Source organism: Pelobates fuscus, chromosome 1 (genome assembly GCF_036172605.1).
Source record: "Pelobates fuscus isolate aPelFus1 chromosome 1, aPelFus1.pri, whole genome shotgun sequence".
NCBI classification, from domain to species: Eukaryota; Metazoa; Chordata; class Amphibia; order Anura; family Pelobatidae; genus Pelobates; species Pelobates fuscus.
In genome coordinates, this window is record NC_086317.1 from 161,453,057 (window position 1) to 161,474,258 (window position 21,202).

Below are 21,202 nucleotides of genomic sequence, written 5' to 3' on the forward strand. Positions count from 1 at the left end.
TAGAGCTAGTCTGCTCTGTCACCCTGGAGACGCCCATCTTTCATCTTCATGGCTGCTGACAGAGAGGCCTTTGTTCCCACAGGACTAAATTTAGTCCCCTATGATCATGGGCGTGGAATATTACTTCACATGAGTAAAATACGGATTCTCTGTACTATTATGCTTTTATAAACAGAAGACATAGGAGGAGGAATTGAGGCAACTGGAGTCGTTGTCCCCAGAAACAAAAAAATAGCTTGTATCAGTTTGCACTTTATTTTCCCATATCCACCTTCCAACAACTTAGAAATCAGCACTTCAATCTGGCTACCACAAGTTTAGACTTAGAGGAATTGTCACATACACATAAGTGGCAATTCCTACTTCATTCACCCTCGTAAACACTATTAAAACTTCCTCCTCTGCTCTTCCATATTAATGAATACATTAACAATGCTGTATTTACCTCTATCCCAGGGCCTGTCAAAGATGCTTGGAATCTAGGAGCCAATCAAAAAAGTTAGGAGCGAGATTTTTTTAATTTTCTAACCCCTTAAAGACACATGATATGTGTGACATGTCATGATTCCCTTTTATTCCAGAAGTTTGGTCCTTAAGCGGTTAAACTGACCAAAGCATAATTTTAAACAACAAAAATCTTAAAGCGACACTATAGTCACTAGTAACCCTGTAGCTTAATGTAGTGGTTCTGTTAATAGCCGGTCCCTGCAGGCTTTTCAATGTAAACACTGCCTTTTGAGAGGAAACTTACCCACTAGAGATGCTTCCTAGTCCAGTACTGCACAGTGTGCAGGACCTACGTTCCGAGTCTTCCTCTTGGCATGGAGCCGCCGAATGTTCCCCATAGAGATGCTGATTAGCGCATTTGCAATAGCCTCTCAATGTTTGGCTATGGGAAAGCATTAGCTTGGGTGAGATCATCAAGATTGATTATTTCAGCCATGGAGGCCAGACTGGCACAGCTTGGGGGGGAAAAAAGTGAATAAAAACACTTTTCTCATGCGAATGGAGCTTGTCAGAGTACCTAAACAGACATGCGTCCACAAACATGCACACGTTTTCTCATATACTCACAAATAATTTTTATTTGAATACTGCTTTTGGGAGAGCTGGAGTGGGTCATTTCCCTGTGGTCCATTGTGACTACTGTGATCCTGTAATCTTCAAGCTCTTCTTGCTCTGCTCCCTTGCCGTCTAGTGACAGCAGGACTAGCGAGGGAGCAGAGCAGGAAGATTATTTGTCTCTCGGCTGATGGGCCACCTGAATACTCCCTTGGATGGCCGCCTGCCTGCCTACTCCTTCGGCTGAGGGGGGTGGGGCGCCTCGGCTGAACTGACTGACAGTCAGACACTTGGACAAAATTCCTAGTAGCCATGGCGACCTGGAACCTGCTATTTGTTGAGCCCTGCTCTATCCCATATAACTGGTTGCCTCCATCTTGGCTTCCTGTCAGTCCTCATCGTAAATGTTGGGGCTCTCTATTGGACATAATGTGTTGAAAAGCTGAAAGGGAAACTTTTTCATCATTCAATGCACTGTGTGCTCTAGCAGAACTGACCTTTGTGATGTCACTTACTAAATCTTTTCAAGTGTATATAGCATCACAAAAGGTAAAAAGGGACACTGTAGACATCTTATTGAAGTGGTAAGGGTGCAGTGTTCCTGTCCCCTTAACTCTGCAATGTAATCCATTGCTATTTCAGAGAAACTGCAATGTTCATCTTGCAGAATTAAAACTGCCTATAGTGGCTGCATACCAGACAGCCACTAGAGGCGCTTCCTGCAGTTTCACAGAGTTTAACTCTGTGAAACAACGCTGGGTGTCCTCACACTTGAGTCTTTGCTTTTCTATGGAGAAGGCCTAATGCGCATTCAATTCTCTCTATTGGCTGACACTGGTGGAGCCAGACCCTGTGCCAAAGGACCTCGGCACTGGAAGGAGATGTTTTTTTTTTTTTAAAGGGTTATTTTTAATGGACAGGAGGGGCTGCGAAGGAAGTTAGTGTTAGGAATACAGTTTTGGATTACTAATACTATAGTGCTCCTTTAACAAGTTATAAGTCCTTTTCTATGTTTTTCTTCAATACTGTAATTTCCAGAGAAGTGTCCGCTCTCCTTTAAATCTAATGTATTATAGCCTACTTTTATTGTGACAAAAGTGTGCTCAAGCATACCTCAGCATTTATTTTATTTAATTCTTCCCCTATGCCCCCTTCAATCCCCCCCCCCTTTTTACAGTCTGTGGTTACTGTGCTTTGTAAGGATCTGTCATTCAGCCTTTTTTTATCTGTCTGTGAGTTGCAGCAGCAGATCTGCCTTTGCTTCCTCCTACTATAACGGTCCTGAGTCTGACTCATCTCTCCCAGTGCTCATTCGCATGCGAACCCCACCCTCCCTCCCCCTGCACAGAATACACTGGCTTCCTTTTGGGAAGTTTTAAAGTGGCGCAATAAACTGATTTAGTGTGTGTGTGTAAACAAAAATATCACTGTATCCTTTCTGATAAAAATATTTGTACATATCTGTGTGTATGTATGTTTTAATATTCTGTAAACATATTTTAATTTCATGCTTTGTTACATATGATGCATCAATGTTTTTAGTTTTTTTTTTGCTTTGTTTTTCTTGTTTAGATACTTGTAGCACTCAGCATTTAATGAAGAGGGTATTGCTGCATGTAAGCAGAGCATGGGTTAGAAAGTATTAACAAATGTATGTTCCAGTTTAATATAAAATATCCATATCAACTTTCAAATTAAAGTTGCTTTTATAAAACACACTTTAATATTTTACGATTTTTCTGTTCAAGTGCAGTTTGAATAAATGGCATGTATTTGTATGTATATTAACTGCATTAGTCTTTTTAATTTTTTTTATTCTTTATTTTGCAGTGCATTATCAATAGTACAAACTTTTATGAGTATGCCACAACAGCGACTGTATGAAATATAACATTTGTCTGAGCGTCTTGCTGCTGGGGTGGGGGTAATCTGTGCACATTTTTTTGTTGCTATGGATGGTCTATGTAGTTTTATCGACTTCGTCTCCTATGTCAGAGGTGTGCGTGTGGGTATAAACTAGTGTCACATCAGTAAATCTAAACCACAGAATTGTAGCACTGGCATAGGTTTGATGCTGGACAGCCTCCTGTCCCTTATTGCTATGTGCCATACTTTGAATTGTGTGTTGAGGTAAGGGCTAGGTGCGAAATAGTCGTCTATGTGTAAGCTAGGTGCCCTTTGGAGCCTGGGTGTTTGTGCCTTTGCAGGGCTCAGTTTGTTGTGGTTGGGAAGTGGGGCTGCGTGGCACTAGTGGGCTAGTACAGCATAAGTGGGTGGATGCTCCATTGTTTGCTATGCCCCTTGACCCCGGGGCATGGGGGGGGGGGGTGTCTTGGAGCCCTAGCGCAACCCAGTCGCCCAGGAGATGCGGCTTGGGCCAAACATTTCTGTTTGCGTGCTAGGTGCCTCAAGTACAATGGGGTATCAGTGGTTGCCTTTTGTAAATAAAACATGCCTAACAGGTAACATGAACATTTAATGCTCTGTTCAGGATTCAGGTTGCAGGTCCCGGGTGCAGGGTGTCTGGTTCCATGGTATAATTGGAAAGTCCCAATGTGTTCAGGGCTGGGCCTTCTTTTACGGTGGTGATTTTGTAGTGTTGTTCGCCTTTGGTCACCCATAATGTTCTTGGGGTCGCCCATCTGTATTTGAGTCCTGCCGTTTGCAGGGTGGTGGTTACTGGTTGCAGGCTCTTGCGCCATAACAGCGTGTCCCTGCTTAGGTCCTGGAAAAAGGAGTCGGTGCGCTTCAAAATTATAAGACGTCTTTCCTTTTATGGCTGCCATGAGGGCTATTGTATCCGTCAGGGTGTGGCAATGTAAAATAATGTCCCGTGGGGCAACTTTCGGTGCTTGTTGCGGCTTGGCGATGCGGTATATGCCGTCAAACGTTAAGTGTTTAGCTTGTTTGTTGGGGATTAACAAGGTCACTAGGTGTCTGATAAAGTGAGGTAATTCCTCTAGTGGCACTGCTTCGGATACCCCCCTGATCTTTACATTTTTCCTCCTTCCCCTGTCATCTAATACATTGACTTGCCTGATTATGTTTGCCTGTTCTGTTCGCAACTGGGCGATTTTGTCTTGCATTGAGTGTAGGTCCTGGCGCAGATCGCTTACGTCTTGTGCCGTGGCCTGGGCACGGGCCGACACCACCTGCACCTCCGCTGCTAACTCCTTCAGGTCTGCCTGCCACATTTGTTGGAGGTTTCTTTGCAGTCCAGCTAGCATAGCCTGGATGTCCTGCTTAGTTGCTGGAGCTAGATCATCTGTGGTTTGAGTGTGCGGTCTGTCAGTTTCAGCCGCGGACATGCTGTGCAGAGAATCCTCATCGTCGGATCTCCCGTGTGTGACTGCCGTGGCGGCTCTGGTCCGTGCGGGTGGGGGATTTTGCAGCATACTGCCTATATCTTGATGTGAGACATTTGCGGATGAAGTGGGTTTGTGGGACTTCCTTCCCATGTCGTCCGTGAAGTAGGGGTCTGCAGAGGTAAGCTGCGGGCTCGCTCCCAGCCACGATGTGAGCTCCCTGGCGAGATTTTGGTCGCGTGTGCGGTAGGCCCCAGATCCCTTGGCGCGGCGTTTAGTGCCCGGTGTATAAAAGAAAGGCATCTGCGGATTCGGCAGTATGCCTAGAGTCTGTGCCTGTATCCCGTTTTCGTCGATGGGCCGTTGGTTTTCTGTTATCGCTCGTTTTTTGCACTGGCTGGCCGGAGCTGTTAGAAATGGCGACTGCCTCGGTGCGCCGTTGGCTCCGCCCCCCGCATTAGTATTTTTTGATATTGGAGACTAGCCATCTTTTTTACACCTAGGAAGGCTTCTCTGGTGTTTACAAGTGCATTGATTAATTCTTATAGTGGTTGTGGACATTTTTAATATGTAAACACTTGATGTTAATTTCTTAGAGTATTAATTTATGACCAAGCTTCTACACATGTATCCCCTTTGAGGGTTTAATACTGCAGTAGTAACATTGCAGTCACGGGAAAAAGAAAGTACACGGTCTTTGAATTCTATGGTTTTACAGATCAGGACATAATATCTCTAGCAGATCTTAAAATTAGGTAAGTACAACCTCAGATGAACAACAACAAATGACAATATTTTACCAAAATAAAGCCAAAATGGAGAAGCCACGTGTGAAAAACAAAGTACACTCAGTGGCAGAACTGCAGGGGTTGCAGCTATGACCGGGCTCGTCACTCCAAGGGACCCGGCCCCCCTGTGGACCCCTGTGACTGGGTCCCGCCAGCCATGTGTTCCGGCCCGCGCGGTATATCACTGGGGCCGCATGTTAAGGGGTCTATTGGGTGGCCCATGCTGTTCATTTCCAGTGGGCCAGGTCAGCGCTGCGGCGCTTTAACAGCACGATTGGGCCCCCTCTGATGACATCAGAGCGTAGGGACGAAGTGACTGCCCCGGTTATTTCCTCCCTTTAATCACAGAACCCGCACGGGAGGAATACAGGAGGGAGTCAGAGTGGGGTAGGAGGCAAAACCGCTACCAATCTTACCAGGAGTGGACGTCCCAGCAAATTCACCCCAGGATCAAACTGTGCAATGCTCAGACCTTGCAACAACAACAATGTAGCATAGCAGACTCTACAAGCCTCAGGTAAGGTGTTAGGTAAGTTCATGACCATACAAACAAGACTGAACAAGTGTAGTTTGTTTGGAAGGGTTGTCAGGAGAACCCTTTAAAACCTTTCTAAAAAGAACATGGTAGCATGACTTGGCTTTGCAAATTTGCATCTGAACAAACCACAATACTTCTAGAACAATGTCATTCGGACAGATGAAACCAAAGTGTAGATGTTTGGCCATAATGCACAGCGCCTTGTTTGCAGAAAATCAAACACCGCATAGCAACACAAGCAGCTCATTCCAACTGTCAAGCATGGTGGTGCAGGGGTGATATGTGCCTGTTTTGCAGCCACAGGACCTGGGAAGCACATCTAGTAGCCATCTAAGAAGTTGCCACTGGAGGTATTGATGGGCTCAGGGGCGTAAGTAGAAACCACGGGACCCTGGTGCGAAAATTGCCCTGCCCCCCTCCCCCCCTCCCCTTCCTATAGGTCTGTCGTTCCCCTCCTATACATTACCCCCTCCCCCCACACATGCAAACAGATACGGACACTCACATACCTTTCCCTGGGGTTCCCACTCTGACTCCCTTTCCTTCCTCCCGCGTGGCTCCCAGTGGTTGCTGGGAGGAAGTGACTGGGGCAGTCACTTTCTCCCAGCTTCTGGCATCATCAGAGGGGGCCCGGTGGCGCTGTTAAAGCGCTGACCGGGCCCCCTGGAATTACATAGCATCAGGTGGCCCTAATAGCCTGTTGAGACACCTGACTCGTGCATAATTTTACTCCTCCCTATACAGTACAGAGATACTTCTAAAATACATAGAGTGGAGCATAATACAGAGATGCTCATTCAATAAAACAAGCTGGGCACAACCTAAAGATATCTATAAAATACACAGAGCGTAGTACAGTACAGAGAAAACCATACCACAAACAGAGCTGAGAAAAATAGAGATGTAATACACAGAGCTTAGCATGATACAAATTTACCTATACAATACACAGAGCTGGGTTGATTATGGATATGCCCATACAAAAGACAGAGCTGGGCACAGTAAGGAGATAACATAACTATCTCACACAGCCAGGGTCACTGTGATGGCTTACACAGAGTTGCAATACAGAGATCAACACAGTACATGTCTCTGTAAAATGCTGGGCCTCTCTCTCTCGGCCTCTCTCTCTCTCTCTCGGCCTCTCTCTCTCTCTCGGCCTCTCTCTCTCTCTCGGCCTCTCTCTCTCTCTCGGCCTCTCTCTCTCTCTCGGCCTCTCTCTCTCTCTCGGCCTCTCTCTCTCTCTCGGCCTCTCTCTCTCTCGGCCTCTCTCTCTCTCTCGGCCTCTCTCTCTCTCTCGGCCTCTCTCTCGGCCTCTCTCTCGGCCTCTCTCTCTCTCGGCCTCTCTCTCTCTCGGCCTCTCTCTCTCTCGGCCTCTCTCTCTCTCGGCCTCTCTCTCTCTCGGCCTCTCTCTCTCTCGGCCTCTCTCTCTCTCGGCCTCTCTCTCTCTCGGCCTCTCTCGGCCTCTCGGCCTCTCTCTCTCTCTCGGCCTCTCTCTCTCTCTCTCTCTCGGCCTCTCTCTCGGCCTCTCACTCTCTCTCTCTCGGCCTCTCTCTCGGCCTCTCTCTCGGCCTCTCTCTCTCTCTCTCTCTCGGCCTCTCTCTCGGCCTCTCTCTCTCTCTCGGCCTCTCTCTCTCTCGGCCCCTCTCTCTCTCTCTCTCGGCCTCTCTCTCGGCCTCTCTCTCTCTCTCGGCCTCTCTCTCTCTCTCGGCCCCTCTCTCTCTCTCTGCCCCTCTCTCTCTCTCTCTCGGCCCCCCCTCTCTCTCGGCCCCCCCCTCTCTCTCTCTCTCTCTCTCTCTCGGCCCCCCTCTCTCTCTCTCTCTCTCGGCCGCCCCTCTCTCTCTCTCTCTCTCGGCCCCCCTCTCTCTCTCTCTCTCTCTCTCTCTCTCGCCCCCCCCCCTCTCTCTCTCTCTCTCTCTCGGCCCCCCCCCCTCTCTCTCTCTCTCTCTCTCTCTCTCGGCCCCCTCCCCTCTCTCTCTCTCTCTCTCTCTCTCTCTCTCTCGGCCCCCCTCTCTCTCTCTCTCTCTCTCTCGGCCCCTCTCTCTCTCTCTCTCACGGACCCCCCTCTCTCTCTCTCTCTCACGGCCCCCCCCTCTCTCTCTCACGGCCCCCCTCTCTCTCTCTCTCTCACGCCCCCCCCTCTCTCTCTCTCTCTCTCACGGCCCCCCCTCTCTCTCTCTCTCTCTCTCTCTCTCTCACGGCCCCCTCTCTCTCTCTCTCTCTCTCTCTGCCCCCCCTCTCTCTCTCTCACGGCCCCCCCTCTCTCTCTCTCGCTCTCTCTCTCACGGCCCCCTCTCTCTCTCTCGCTCTCTCTCTCACGGCCCCCCCTCTCTCTCTCTCTCTCTCTCTCACGCCCCCCCCTCTCTCTCTCTCTCTCTCTCTCTCTCTCTCACGGCCCCTCTCTCTCTCTCTCTCTCTCTCTCATGGCCCCTCTCTCTCATGGCCCCTCTCTCTCTCTCTCTCTCTCTCTCTCACGGCCCCCCTCTTTCTCTCTCTCTCTCTCACGGCCCCCCTCTCTCTCTCTCTCTCACGGCCCCCCTCTCTCTCACGGCCCCCCTCTCTCTCACGGCCCCCCTCTCTCTCACGGCCCCTCTCTCTCTCTCACGGCCCCTCTGTCTCGGCCTCTCTCTCTCGGCCTCTCTCTCTCGGCCTCTCTCTCTCGGCCCCTCTGTCTCGGCCCCTCTGTCTCGGCCCCTCTGTCTCGGCCCCTCTGTCTCGGCCCCTCTGTCTCGGCCCCTCTGTCTCGGCCCCTCTGTCTCGGCCCCTCTGTCTCGGCCCCTCTGTCTCGGCCCCTCTGTCTCGGCCCCTCTGTCTCGGCCCCTCTGTCTCGGCCCCTCTGTCTCGGCCCCTCTGTCTCGGCCCCTCTGTCTCGGCCCCTCTGTCTCGGCCCCTCTGTCTCGGCCCCTCTGTCTCGGCCCCTCTGTCTCGGCCCCTCTGTCTCGGCCCCTCTGTCTCGGCCCCTCTGTCTCGGCCCCTCTGTCTCGGCCCCTCTGTCTCGGCCCCTCTGTCTCGGCCCCTCTGTCTCGGCCCCTCTGTCTCGGCCCCTCTGTCTCGGCCCCTCTGTCTCGGCCCCTCTGTCTCGGCCCCTCTGTCTCGGCCCCTCTGTCTCGGCCCCTCTGTCTCGGCCCCTCTGTCTCGGCCCCTCTGTCTCGGCCCCTCTGTCTCGGCCCCTCTGTCTCGGCCCCTCTGTCTCGGCCCCTCTGTCTCGGCCCCTCTGTCTCGGCCCCTCTGTCTCGGCCCCTCTGTCTCGGCCCCTCTGTCTCGGCCCCTCTGTCTCGGCCCCTCTGTCTCGGCCCCTCTGTCTCGGCCCCTCTGTCTCGGCCCCTCTGTCTCGGCCCCTCTGTCTCGGCCCCTCTGTCTCGGCCCCTCTGTCTCGGCCCCTCTGTCTCGGCCCCTCTGTCTCGGCCCCTCTGTCTCGGCCCCTCTGTCTCGGCCCCTCTGTCTCGGCCCCTCTGTCTCGGCCCCTCTGTCTCGGCCCCTCTGTCTCGGCCCCTCTGTCTCGGCCCCTCTGTCTCGGCCCCTCTGTCTCGGCCCCTCTGTCTCGGCCCCTCTGTCTCGGCCCCTCTGTCTCGGCCCCTCTGTCTCGGCCCCTCTGTCTCGGCCCCTCTGTCTCGGCCCCTCTGTCTCGGCCCCTCTGTCTCGGCCCCTCTGTCTCGGCCCCTCTGTCTCGGCCCCTCTGTCTCGGCCCCTCTGTCTCGGCCCCTCTGTCTCGGCCCCTCTGTCTCGGCCCCTCTGTCTCGGCCCCTCTGTCTCGGCCCCTCTGTCTCGGCCCCTCTGTCTCGGCCCCTCTGTCTCGGCCCCTCTGTCTCGGCCCCTCTGTCTCGGCCCCTCTGTCTCGGCCCCTCTGTCTCGGCCCCTCTGTCTCGGCCCCTCTGTCTCGGCCCCTCTGTCTCGGCCCCTCTGTCTCGGCCCCTCTGTCTCGGCCCCTCTGTCTCGGCCCCTCTGTCTCGGCCCCTCTGTCTCGGCCCCTCTGTCTCGGCCCCTCTGTCTCGGCCCCTCTGTCTCGGCCCCTCTGTCTCGGCCCCTCTGTCTCGGCCCCTCTGTCTCGGCCCCTCTGTCTCGGCCCCTCTGTCTCGGCCCCTCTGTCTCGGCCCCTCTGTCTCGGCCCCTCTGTCTCGGCCCCTCTGTCTCGGCCCCTCTGTCTCGGCCCCTCTGTCTCGGCCCCTCTGTCTCGGCCCCTCTGTCTCGGCCCCTCTGTCTCGGCCCCTCTGTCTCGGCCCCTCTGTCTCGGCCCCTCTGTCTCGGCCCCTCTGTCTCGGCCCCTCTGTCTCGGCCCCTCTGTCTCGGCCCCTCTGTCTCGGCCCCTCTGTCTCGGCCCCTCTGTCTCGGCCCCTCTGTCTCGGCCCCTCTGTCTCGGCCCCTCTGTCTCGGCCCCTCTGTCTCGGCCCCTCTGTCTCGGCCCCTCTGTCTCGGCCCCTCTGTCTCGGCCCCTCTGTCTCGGCCCCTCTGTCTCGGCCCCTCTGTCTCGGCCCCTCTGTCTCGGCCCCTCTGTCTCGGCCCCTCTGTCTCGGCCCCTCTGTCTCGGCCCCTCTGTCTCGGCCCCTCTGTCTCGGCCCCTCTGTCTCGGCCCCTCTGTCTCGGCCCCTCTGTCTCGGCCCCTCTGTCTCGGCCCCTCTGTCTCGGCCCCTCTGTCTCGGCCCCTCTGTCTCGGCCCCTCTGTCTCGGCCCCTCTGTCTCGGCCCCTCTGTCTCGGCCCCTCTGTCTCGGCCCCTCTGTCTCGGCCCCTCTCTCTCGGCCTCTCTCTCTCGGCCTCTCTTAGCTCTACCTTGCATGATCTTATCTTCAGAAGTGCTTCTGCTATGATCACATTCTATTAAATATTGCAGCTGTTCTTAAATATGTCAACTACTCCATTAGCTCGCAGCACAAAGGGTGCATATGGTTAAAGATTTAAGATACCGATAAACTCCGACCACATCAGCAACTCCTGACTCACTATTCGCTCTCGGCACACAGGGTTAAAGCAGCAGGATACTGCTATATTACTTATTACCCTGCAGCTCGCAATCTAATTAATCTGCATTGGTAATATGAAGCCAACAAGTAGCTGACATGGTTAACAGAATCAACAATCATTACAGAATAAAACAGATTGAAATCAGATAAGTCAGTCCTCAGTCACAGCCCCTGCCCTGCTGAAGCCTCATAACTTTTCAATAAGCCACAGGATAAGTGTCTCTGGTTTCAGCTGTAGTGTGTATGTGCGGTAGGGGTAATTATCCCTATCAGTGACAGGCAGCACAGTGCTCTGTGTCATAAATTCCCCCCATCCCTTGTCACCCCTCGGCTCTATTTATATATTTTAGTTACTCAAATGTATTTACCGGTACTCAAATAATATATATAAATTATTTGAGTAAATTTGTTTAGCCAGTCTGCAGTTACTAGGGCTCTTGTGGGAGAGAAAAATACATTATAAACTTTACATTTGGCAGGGGCCAGGAGCTGCGGCTGCTGCTGTGCTTTATTTCCAAGATGGCATCTTGCTTCTCTTTCCTGTGTGTACAGTAACACCACCCTTTGGTGTTATCAGCCAGTGAGAGGCCAATAGCATGCCTTCACTCATGGGCATTTTTCTCTCTCATGCAAGCCTCTTTTCCAAATGGTGAACAATGAGGGCCCTGCAGAATTGAAACCTATTACAGTCTTTTTTTTTTTTTTTCCATTTTTTTTTTTTTTTTGGATTTACCAACTTCCCCTCCAGAAAAAAAATTCTTCATGTTAGTGCATTAAAAACAGGTGGCGAGCCTTGATCATAGCACACTGGTCCATCCCTACTGTTCATTACCCTACTTACCCAAGTCTAACTTTCGCTGGGAAGTGGCTCTATGTAATGTATTCCTGAGAACTGTCTCTCACTCTGCAACTGCTATTACAGGAGCAATGCAACCCGTTTGCTTATCACCCATAAGCCAAGTAATGCTGCAATGTACTCCAGGCTCTTAGCACAAACCATACTATTTCCATAACTAATCTAGAACTGTTAAACGCTATATTATCTTATTGTATATCACTTTACTAACTTCACCGTTTAGCTATGCTTGTTATTGCTACAATTATATAAAACTGTGCACTGCATCAGGCCACTGTCGATCTTCAGTACATCTTTGAACACGCTGCTGTGGCGTTTGTCGATTATGTGTAACAACCTGCACAACAAAAATAAAGAATTAAAAAAAAAACAAAAAAAAAAACAGGTGGCGAGGGGGCAGAGCTTAGCAGCCAAGCAGCCCAGATGTGTCCAGCACAAGCTCCCACGTATGGAGTCTAAAATCGGGGTGCCTAACTGGTCAACCCACACATACGGACAGCTGATACCAAGGCAAAAAAAGGGGAGAGGAAGCTGCACCAGATGATACCCTTCATGGGGGTCAAAGACGCGAGAAAAGCCCGTTTTGAGGCTTGCGGCCTACACAGGGAAACGGCCGATCCCCTGGCCCACAAGCTGAAGCTGAGACCCATACAAACGGATGAAAACGCAACTTGCGACACTCTACCCCCCCGGAGGATGAAAACCGCACGCCTCAACAGACGACCGAAAACTAAACACCTGAAAGACCTCAGCAATAATCTGGACAGTACAGTACCTGCATACTATGCCGCATCCTTAGGGTCACCCCTCTGACTTTTTCTAGCTAGTGTTAGATCAATTGCGCTTATTTTTGTTATTAAGTGATATATATCTCAATAGAGACAAGTTTCCCCTTACGGGTCATAGACAGCCTCTGTAAAGTACGGGGCGTACCACTGGTTAGTCTGTTTAAGCCTATGCCTAGTCGCAGCTAATAGGCCTGGTTGAATGATGTAGTCGTGTATGCGCAGCGTAGCTATGCAACCTACTTATCAAGCGAAGCAATTGTTTTAGCCTTAACGAGACAGTTGTACAGACCAACCTAACGTTCTAAGCCCTGACATGAGCCGGATATATATCTAGCCTACCCGAAGTCATATAAGGTTTGCGCTACTAACCCGCTTATATCTTAAAAATGTGCTTGTTAAACAATTGCTCCTATTGTTACCTATGACGTTGAGCTCAAGGACTGCCGTTGGGGCACCAGGAGCCTGTATGTTTCATCTTGCATGCACAAGAAAAATATAAAAAAAATGTTTTTATAAAAACAGGTGGCCCTTATAGTTAAGCCTCCTCTTCCCATAAGCAATGCATTGTAAAGCGCTGCAGAATTTGTTGGCGCTATGTAAATAATAACATAATAATAACTGTGTATAGCAAGGCTGTATGGGAGACAACGCTCAATAATCTACAAGGGGATTGTGGCATAAGTGGTGTATCACCAAAGAGCACTTCCAATCATCTGTTCAAGAAAGTGATAGGAAACATACCTTGGCTTCAGTTAATACACAGTCAGGTTCACCATATAGTGAACATGACGGTGTTTTGATATTTGCTGAGCCAAAGAGCAGCATGCACAGTCTGCTGCTTGGCTCATCCTTCTGTGAAGAGAAAAAGCGCCTCTGTTTGCAGATTACAAGTGCACATTTAGACAGGTATATATTCATTCTATCAGTGCTCGACAAATCTCGTGCCTGGTCGCCATGGCGACTAGAAATTTTGTCCTGGTGTCTTGGTGTTTGTGAGCCTGCTTAGACCCCCAAGGTGACCATCTCAGGTAGAGCTTAGGTGGCTGGCTGAAGGAGAGCACAGGTGGCGAGGTAGCTTTTATCTTCTTTGCTCTGCTGCCTTGCGCGCCCTGCAGTGATGCCGGGAGCTGGAATATGATGTCATATCACCAAACAGCGTGCTAGAGAGCAGAGCAAGAAGAGCTTGAAGATGATCAAAGGAGCTCCCTTCGAGCTCTCCCAATGGTAGGGAGGCTGAGTGGACTTAATTTAAAATCACACATAACAATAATTTTGAGTTTGTGAGAAAATGTGTGTTGGTGTTGCAGAATCAGTGTGTCTATCTGTCAATGAGTGTGTGGGTGTGTCTGTTGGTGTGTGTCAAATCAGTGGTTTTTTATTTTATTTTATTGTGCATTAGTGTCTGTCAGTGAGTTTGTCTGTTTAGGTGACTGGCCCACTCTAATCACATGGGAAAGGTGTTTTTACTCGCCTTTTTTCCCAAACTCTAACAGTTTCACACCACATCCATGGCTGAGATAATCTATCTTGAGAATCACCGCCAATCGCATTAAGAGGCCACACTGCACATTCAGCATTTCCTCATAGTGATACATTAAAACAATGCATTTCTATGGGGAATATTCAGGGTCTCCATGCCAAGCATGGAGATGCTGAACATAGGTGCTGTACATTGTGAAGCACTGGACTAGGAAGCATCTCTAGAGGCCGTCTGAGTGACTGTCACTAGAGGTGGTACTAGGCAGCTTTTACATTGAACATCCTCTGAAAAGGCAGCTTTTACATTGAAAATCCTACAGGGACAGGCTATAGACAACAGAACTACACTAAGCTGTAGTGATTCTGTTCACTATAGTGTCCCTTTAAGAAATATGTTTGCGATTGGAAAAACCTGACTCCCTAACTTTTTTAGCTGGCTCCTAGATTCCAAGCAAATTTGTCCAGCCCTGCTCTATATAATGTGCTGGTAGATTTTTTGACCTTAAGTTTGCTCCACATACAATATGAACTTATGGAGTAATTCACACATTAATCTGTTTTTACTTCCGACTATTTTATGGTTCATTTTATATATATATATATATATATATATATATATATATATTAAGGTTATTGCTCTCTTCTGTTGTGAATTTCAACATATTTACATATTTCAAACACTCCAGTGCAGATAGACCATTAACAAGGAAGCTCCCCTCTCTCCTCCCTCACTCCATTGATTCAATGTATCGCTATGAGGAGATGCTGATCAGCGTGACATTTTGCTGCACATGCGCAGTAGCCTCCCAATGGTTTCCTTTGGGAAAGCAGTGGATTGGCTGAGATCACTAATACATAGAGGCGGGGCCAGCTTTGCGATCAACGTAGTGATGGAGAAATGGTAAGTAAAGCTACCTTTTTTTTTTTTTTCTCCGTTCTGAGGGGGGCTGGGGACCTAAACATGTAGTCCAACACAATAGTGTCAGTAATACATGTTTGTATTACTAACACTATAATTTCCTTTAATTAAGTGTTTTTGTGTATAGATCATGCTCCTGCAGTCTCATTGCTCAATTCCCTACAATTTAGGAGTTAAATCATTGTTTCTGATTATGCAGCCCTAGCCGGACTTCCCCTCTCTGTGACTCATCTAGCCTGCATGAAAACACAGTTTTCATTTTCAATGAGATGTTCATTTACTTTAGAAGTTTTTTCTCTCTGGCTCTGTGATCATACACATGAGGCTCCTGCAAGCTCCAAAAAGTTAGTAGAGCAAGAGATAAGCAATTCTAAATTAAACGGAGTGCAATAAAGGAAGTTTAAACATTATATGTCTTTTTACAGGAAGTGTTTTGGGAGGCTGCATGAGTTGCTTGAAGGGAGGTGTGACTAGGGCTCTATAAACAGTGATTTAACTCGTAATATATTCTGCATCCTTAATTTCCAATAGCGTCATGCCCCTGGTCAATCTGTTCAAGAAATTTTTAAAACTCCAATAATGTTCAGTTGATTCATTTAACCTTATCCCTTTATCACACTGCTAAATGCCTACCTAATTCTCTTTCTCGCACAGCAACAATCACTCATCTTAGTGTGGCATCCCCTAAAAACACATTGTGGCTGTAAGGTGTTTTGACTGTTTGTTTTTATTTTTTCATTTTATTTTAAAGATTGACTTGGGCTTCTTTTAAAAGTGCAAAGCAAAATCTGAACTTTGCGGGGGTGGGGCCTGACTGCTATGGAGGGAAGACGTGCCGAACTAGAGCTCCTCACCAGACTCTGCTAAAACTGCATTTCTTTCCCATAAAACACAAGATTTCAAGCGACTATCCCGATATCAATCCCCGCGGTGAACCGTTAATGCGGCCCGTAAGTGGACACCGGACAGTCAGCAATACCCACGAGGGCAAACGACCCGGTGGATACCGACTGGGAGAGGCGGCCGACCTCCCAGCCTGGGGCTCCCCGGGGATCGGCTGCTACAAACGGATACCCCGCAACCCCCCCCCCCCCCCCTTGGACCACCCCAGACCACCCCAGAGAGCCCTTTCCAACACACCAGAAACCCTGGGAAGGCTAACCAGAGAGCCTTGGGGCCAATCTAAGATGGCGGCGACCACGCAAGCCCTAAACAGCCACGAAGCACAACACGACCCAAAGTCCAATCTGGACCAAATCTTTGCAGACTTTTGGCTCAAGCTCGAGCACAAACTGCATCAAGGGGCCCTAAAAACGACCGGAAACCACCTACCTCGACAACCATCACAAGCCTCAAGCAAAAGCCAGCAACTCCAGCAGAAAACAAACTCACAAGATGACGGAAGAGGACCCGACACGCACCTTGCACACGCAAAACAGCAAAGCGGTGGGGATTGCAGAAATTAAGCAGGAGAATCCCACAAGTACCCACCGCACCAGGCATGACCCAGCTATCCGACCCCAACGGCACCCATTTGAGAGCGGCACCAAAACGAGGCAGAAAGCATGGAGAAGCTTGCAGCAAGAGAAGCGGATCCCGGGAGATTCTGCGGTCGGGAAGGACATACACTCTGATGAGACAAAGCAGAGTAGCAGCTGTCCCTCATTGCAGCCTGGCAGATCGAGGTGCACGGGAACCACTGAGACCCCGTCTACAGGCGTCGGATGAACACGTCCCAGCGCAAAACAACCATCCCCTGCAGCATGGACTCTAATATCATAGTATTACATCGTTATTGCAGGGTGAGGCCAGCTGTAACCTCGATACAGCCACTGCTATCAGGTGCCTCAAAGCCTATTGTGTCCGGGACTTTACCTCTGGCATAGTGCCGGTCTACTAAGCGAAATTCCGGCTAAGTACTCACTCCCTCCTACTTTTATTTTTCATGCCTGCTGCCCACTTGCCTTGTCCCCAATGCCTTACCTCTGATAGGCTGTATTAACACTTGTTTCCCCTCTTCCTTTTTGCTATGACACCAGCAGCCCTGATGGCCGACATACAAATTTTCGGCCCTCGATTAATAATGCCTTTCCCTTCCACTCCAAAAGGGGCCTCCTAGGGGGTTAATGTTGACAGTTATGTTTAACTGTTATAAAAATTTGCAGTAGCATCAGAATGCATGCTCACCCAAGCCGTGTTAGCGATGTAAACCAGATTAACAAGCTCCTCAGATATGTATGGTGACTCACTACACCCATCAGGCATACCCACTTTTCACCTGTTGCCTATTAACCTTAAAATGACAGGCATACCTGCCTGGCAAATTTCATGATTTTTCTTCCTCATAAATGTACGTTACTTCCGCTATAATGTAGTTTAAAGGATAAAGCAGTTTTACACTCGTCCACTAATGATCTGCCATTTGTCTTGACTTACATTCGCACTGCTTATTTCGGCCTCTAGTCTCATGATATGGTTTCATGTATAGGCAAAGCCTACAGTTTAGCTTTTTCCATGCCATATATGTACTAAAGCTGTGTTTATTTCTTGACTACATACGCTGTTGTGGCGAAAGCGACTCACATAGAGCTCCTTTATCACCCTCCCCGGGGTAACAGGGGCCACCTAGCATACTGCAGATGGGAACACTAGACTACCCGCTACCCGTCTTATGCTGTAGGTATGCCCTAGCATTGTTAATTATCACTGGTCTTTGTTTTTTTATTTTATTTACTACAGCACAGCATATATATATATATATATATATATATGTGTGTGTGTGTGTGTGTGTGTGTGTGTGTGTATATATATGTATATGTATATGTAACGTAACCTGTATATTCATCACACAAAGCCCAGATATTGTTATATTGCAAAACAGAGTACCACACTTCGACTACTCTAGCAAGGTTATTTTAGCTATGTTAAACGTGGTTAACCCCACCCCACGCTAATGTTTTTACTGTTTAACCCGTAATGTCAATGCTTTAGCACTGTTTTAAAATTATTGTCTCGCGGCGGATCCAGCCCAAGAGCAGCCTGCTCAGACCCACTAAGCGATAGGCAAATGTATAAGATGCCGTAGGGTATTGGGCTACTCAAACAAGCGTGTTAGACTCCTGTCTCCTACTTATTATAACTCTTGAAGCTACTATGCACGTCATGTCAATTTACTCCTTGCGAATCTCATCTCTTGCTATAGTTAATCGTATTTACTAATCTTCTGACTTACTCAGCAATATTCTAACTATTAAAAAATGTGCCGTTGTACTCTTTTTTTTTTTTTTTTTTTAAATTCTTTATTTTTTCAGTGCTTAAGTTTATAACAAATGTTTGTGAGGTACCCCAAAGGCATTCCTCCAACGCATTATAAACAGATAAACATTAAGGTACGTGAAAAATCTAGCACAATTTTTGTTTAAGTATAGTTTAAGTGATAGACAATAGAGATTTTCATAGCTACAACTTTCACCTATTATGAAATATCATCGCTGTGTTATCTAAACATGAGATGCATACAGGCCATTGCAGTTAAGTCACATAATAACGTTCAGATTGGGTGTCGTTAACATAAAGGCTAGTCACAGGACAGCAGAGGACCAAGCCTATCCACTTAAAATTGTGGTACATGAGAACTTCAAATATGCATGGGTTCCTCCACCCCAGGCCAACCCCCCCCCCAGCAGCAAGCCAAGAGTCCATGACCCTGTGACATGGGATCTGCCCATGCAGTCTGAGGGCAGCAAGGGGACAAAAGCAAGGGTTCCGCTATGTCAGGTACAGTCCAGATAGGTGGCAGAGTGATAGACCCCATGTGCTATACTTGCTATTTTTAGTCCTGTGCCTGCCTCTAGTGGGAGTGTGGACCCTGCTGCCACGTTGGTTGTCCGGTTGGGCCTTGCGGATGTGAGTCGTCGGGCCATGTGTGTCCGCGTTGATCTGGGAGGCATTGCTTATAGGGTTTTGTCGCTGGGGCATCTTCTCTCATTGCTGGAGCTTCTCCTGCAAACGCTGGGCTGGCCGGTCGTCGGTGCTGGCCCCCGCTGGTTATATGCGCTGCTGCCAGCATCGGGTCGGCGTGGTTCTGTCTGCTCCTCCACCATGTGGTTGAACCCAGGGTGGGTCACAGCGGGTGTTCAACAGTGACCTCGTGGCCCGTGTCGGCTGTCCATTAATGTGTGGCGGGTGCGACTTTATTACTCCTTACTGGGGTCGCCCCGCATGCGGTCTCCGCCATTTTGTTGCGGCCTCCGAGTGTTGGGTCTGCTAGGTAAGGACCGGGATCACCCCCCCGGTCCATAGGGGGGGGAGACGGGGCCGGACACGCCCGGGATTGGGTCTCTGGCCGGGTGCTGTCAGGCAGGATAGTGGGGCAGCGGCCGTCCGCCCCACTCACCGCCGGCGAAGGCCCCAACCGGTCTGGCGGCGACCTTCCCTCCAGGGGACTGAAACTTGGGAAGCCGGCCTCTCCCTGGATCCAGCACCTCCTCGGCACTGATTACCGTTGGTGTCGGTCCATAATTATTATTTTCCCTCCGAATATTAGCGTTAATGGCCTATGATTTGCAGGAGCTGCTCTTTCATGCGACTTTCCCGCTCGGCGGTCCGGCCCCGCCCCCCGTGCCGTTGTACTCTTATGTCACAGATTGTCCGCTTTGAAAGGTCTGTAACTGTTATCGTGGCATTACAGATATGTTTGTACCTCCCTTTGCACAATAAAAATAAAGAATATAAAAAAAAAATCTGAACTTTGCAAGAATACTGGGAGAAAGGCCCTTTTTATTTTTTCTAAAGAATATGACACACAATAGTCTTAGAGTAATCTATTTAAATTGTATTTCTTTTTCCCGACTTCTCAGAGGGAATTAAGCATGGGAACTTAGGAGGGATGTAAGGTAACAAAAAATGTATGAATTGGCTTACTATAAAGCACTATAAAGCTGACTGTGTAAATGCTCTTTCTGCTACAGTCTCTCTAACAGTGTGACATGTCCCCTTATTTCTGCGCTCACTATATTTACATTTTTCTCTGTACCAAACTGTATTCCAGAAGCTTCCAACTGTTAGTAAGAAGGAAATGAGAAGTGGACCAGTGAGTGCTTGGGGAAATTGGGGAACATTCCCCAGAAAGCATAGAGCAAGCTTATTAGATGCGTTCACACCAAGCTCAGCCTTAGTTGGCCAGAATGTGTGATAGGCATGCAGCCTGCCATTCATTCATGCCAGGCTAGCCTTCCAATGCTTTGCTCCCCTCCTCCCACCTCCCTCCCTCCCCTTCAGATTGATGATACTTTGGAGGTATGGCTGTTTAAGTGTTTTCTGTCAATAAGGTTCTGTAATTAGGTTAATCATAATCGTGAACACCAGGCTAAATGAGCTCTTAATCCGGCACTGTATGTTGTGGGTAATGAGTTACTACATGACTTTCTTAATCAGGAGGTGAATACTGATAAGAGAGTATATTTGATAGATGAGAGAGCCCACCAGTTTAGAGTAAACTCCATACTACCTCCTAAAATGTGTAAGTCACTCTAAATTCGTGACAATTATCATTAATGTAAGCAAGTAGATGCGTTTTAAATGGAACCTTTTGGGCACCATCACAACTGCATCGGAATTAAGTTGTTATAGTGACAAGAGGTCCCTGGTGCCAGGTTTTATTTAAGTGGTTAAACCGTTTGTGAAACTTGCGTATACAGCTGATGCCCTCAGCCAATCTGTGGAGTCCCGATCTGAGGCTTCCTGTTTGAAGGGTGTCAGAAATGGAAGAACTGGGGCAGGACTCAATATTGCTGGAGAGAACAGTTCAGGGAGTAAAATGTTCACAAACGGTTTAACCTCAAAGGTACCAGGAACCTCCTGGCACTATAACCGTTTAATTCCGATTAGTTATGTGGTGCCCGTAGTGTTTCTTTAACCATGCAGTCCTAACGTTGTGGAAATGTTTTAGATTGGCCCTTTAGTTTTAACACTGCAATGTACCCACACCACTTCATTGGTGTCCTTTAGTGGTCCTTTAACCCCTTAAGGACCAAACTTCTGGAATAAAAGGGAATCATGACATGTCGCACATGTCATGTGTCCTTAAGGGGTTAAGGATCTTTTCTTCAACGTACCCTTGGCTGAATTTCTTGTCTAATTTGGATTTCAATCATGGTTTTTATCTATAGTCTGCAGAAGGAAAAACATTTGTACTAACTTTTCACTCATCTCTTATTACCAATTCTAATAAGTCTGCCTAGAAGGAAATTGCATATTTGTGTTGATGTCCTGATTAAATAAGATGCCTGTTCTTTAAACGCCAAATATCAAGATGAAACTTGTGAACAAAAACAATTTGTGAAATTATGTTTGCTTGCACAAGGATTGGTGTAATTTTTTATTTATTTTTTTCCCATTAAGAAAAGTAACCCTGAAATGAAACCGTTAAAGGGGAATGGTCGCTAACTGGGATTTTTAATATTTCTGTTTCGTATACCCTACATTTAGCAAATATGTGTTCTGTGAAATC

The 21,202-nt window shown here is 48.6% G+C and overlaps 1 protein-coding gene across 1 annotated transcript in view; it reads left to right on the top strand.

The window, feature by feature from the left end:
* Positions 1-21,202, top strand: part of DSTYK (dual serine/threonine and tyrosine protein kinase) — a 95,200-nt gene that overhangs the window by 39,625 nt on the left and 34,373 nt on the right. The gene's annotated exons all lie outside the window — the stretch shown is intronic.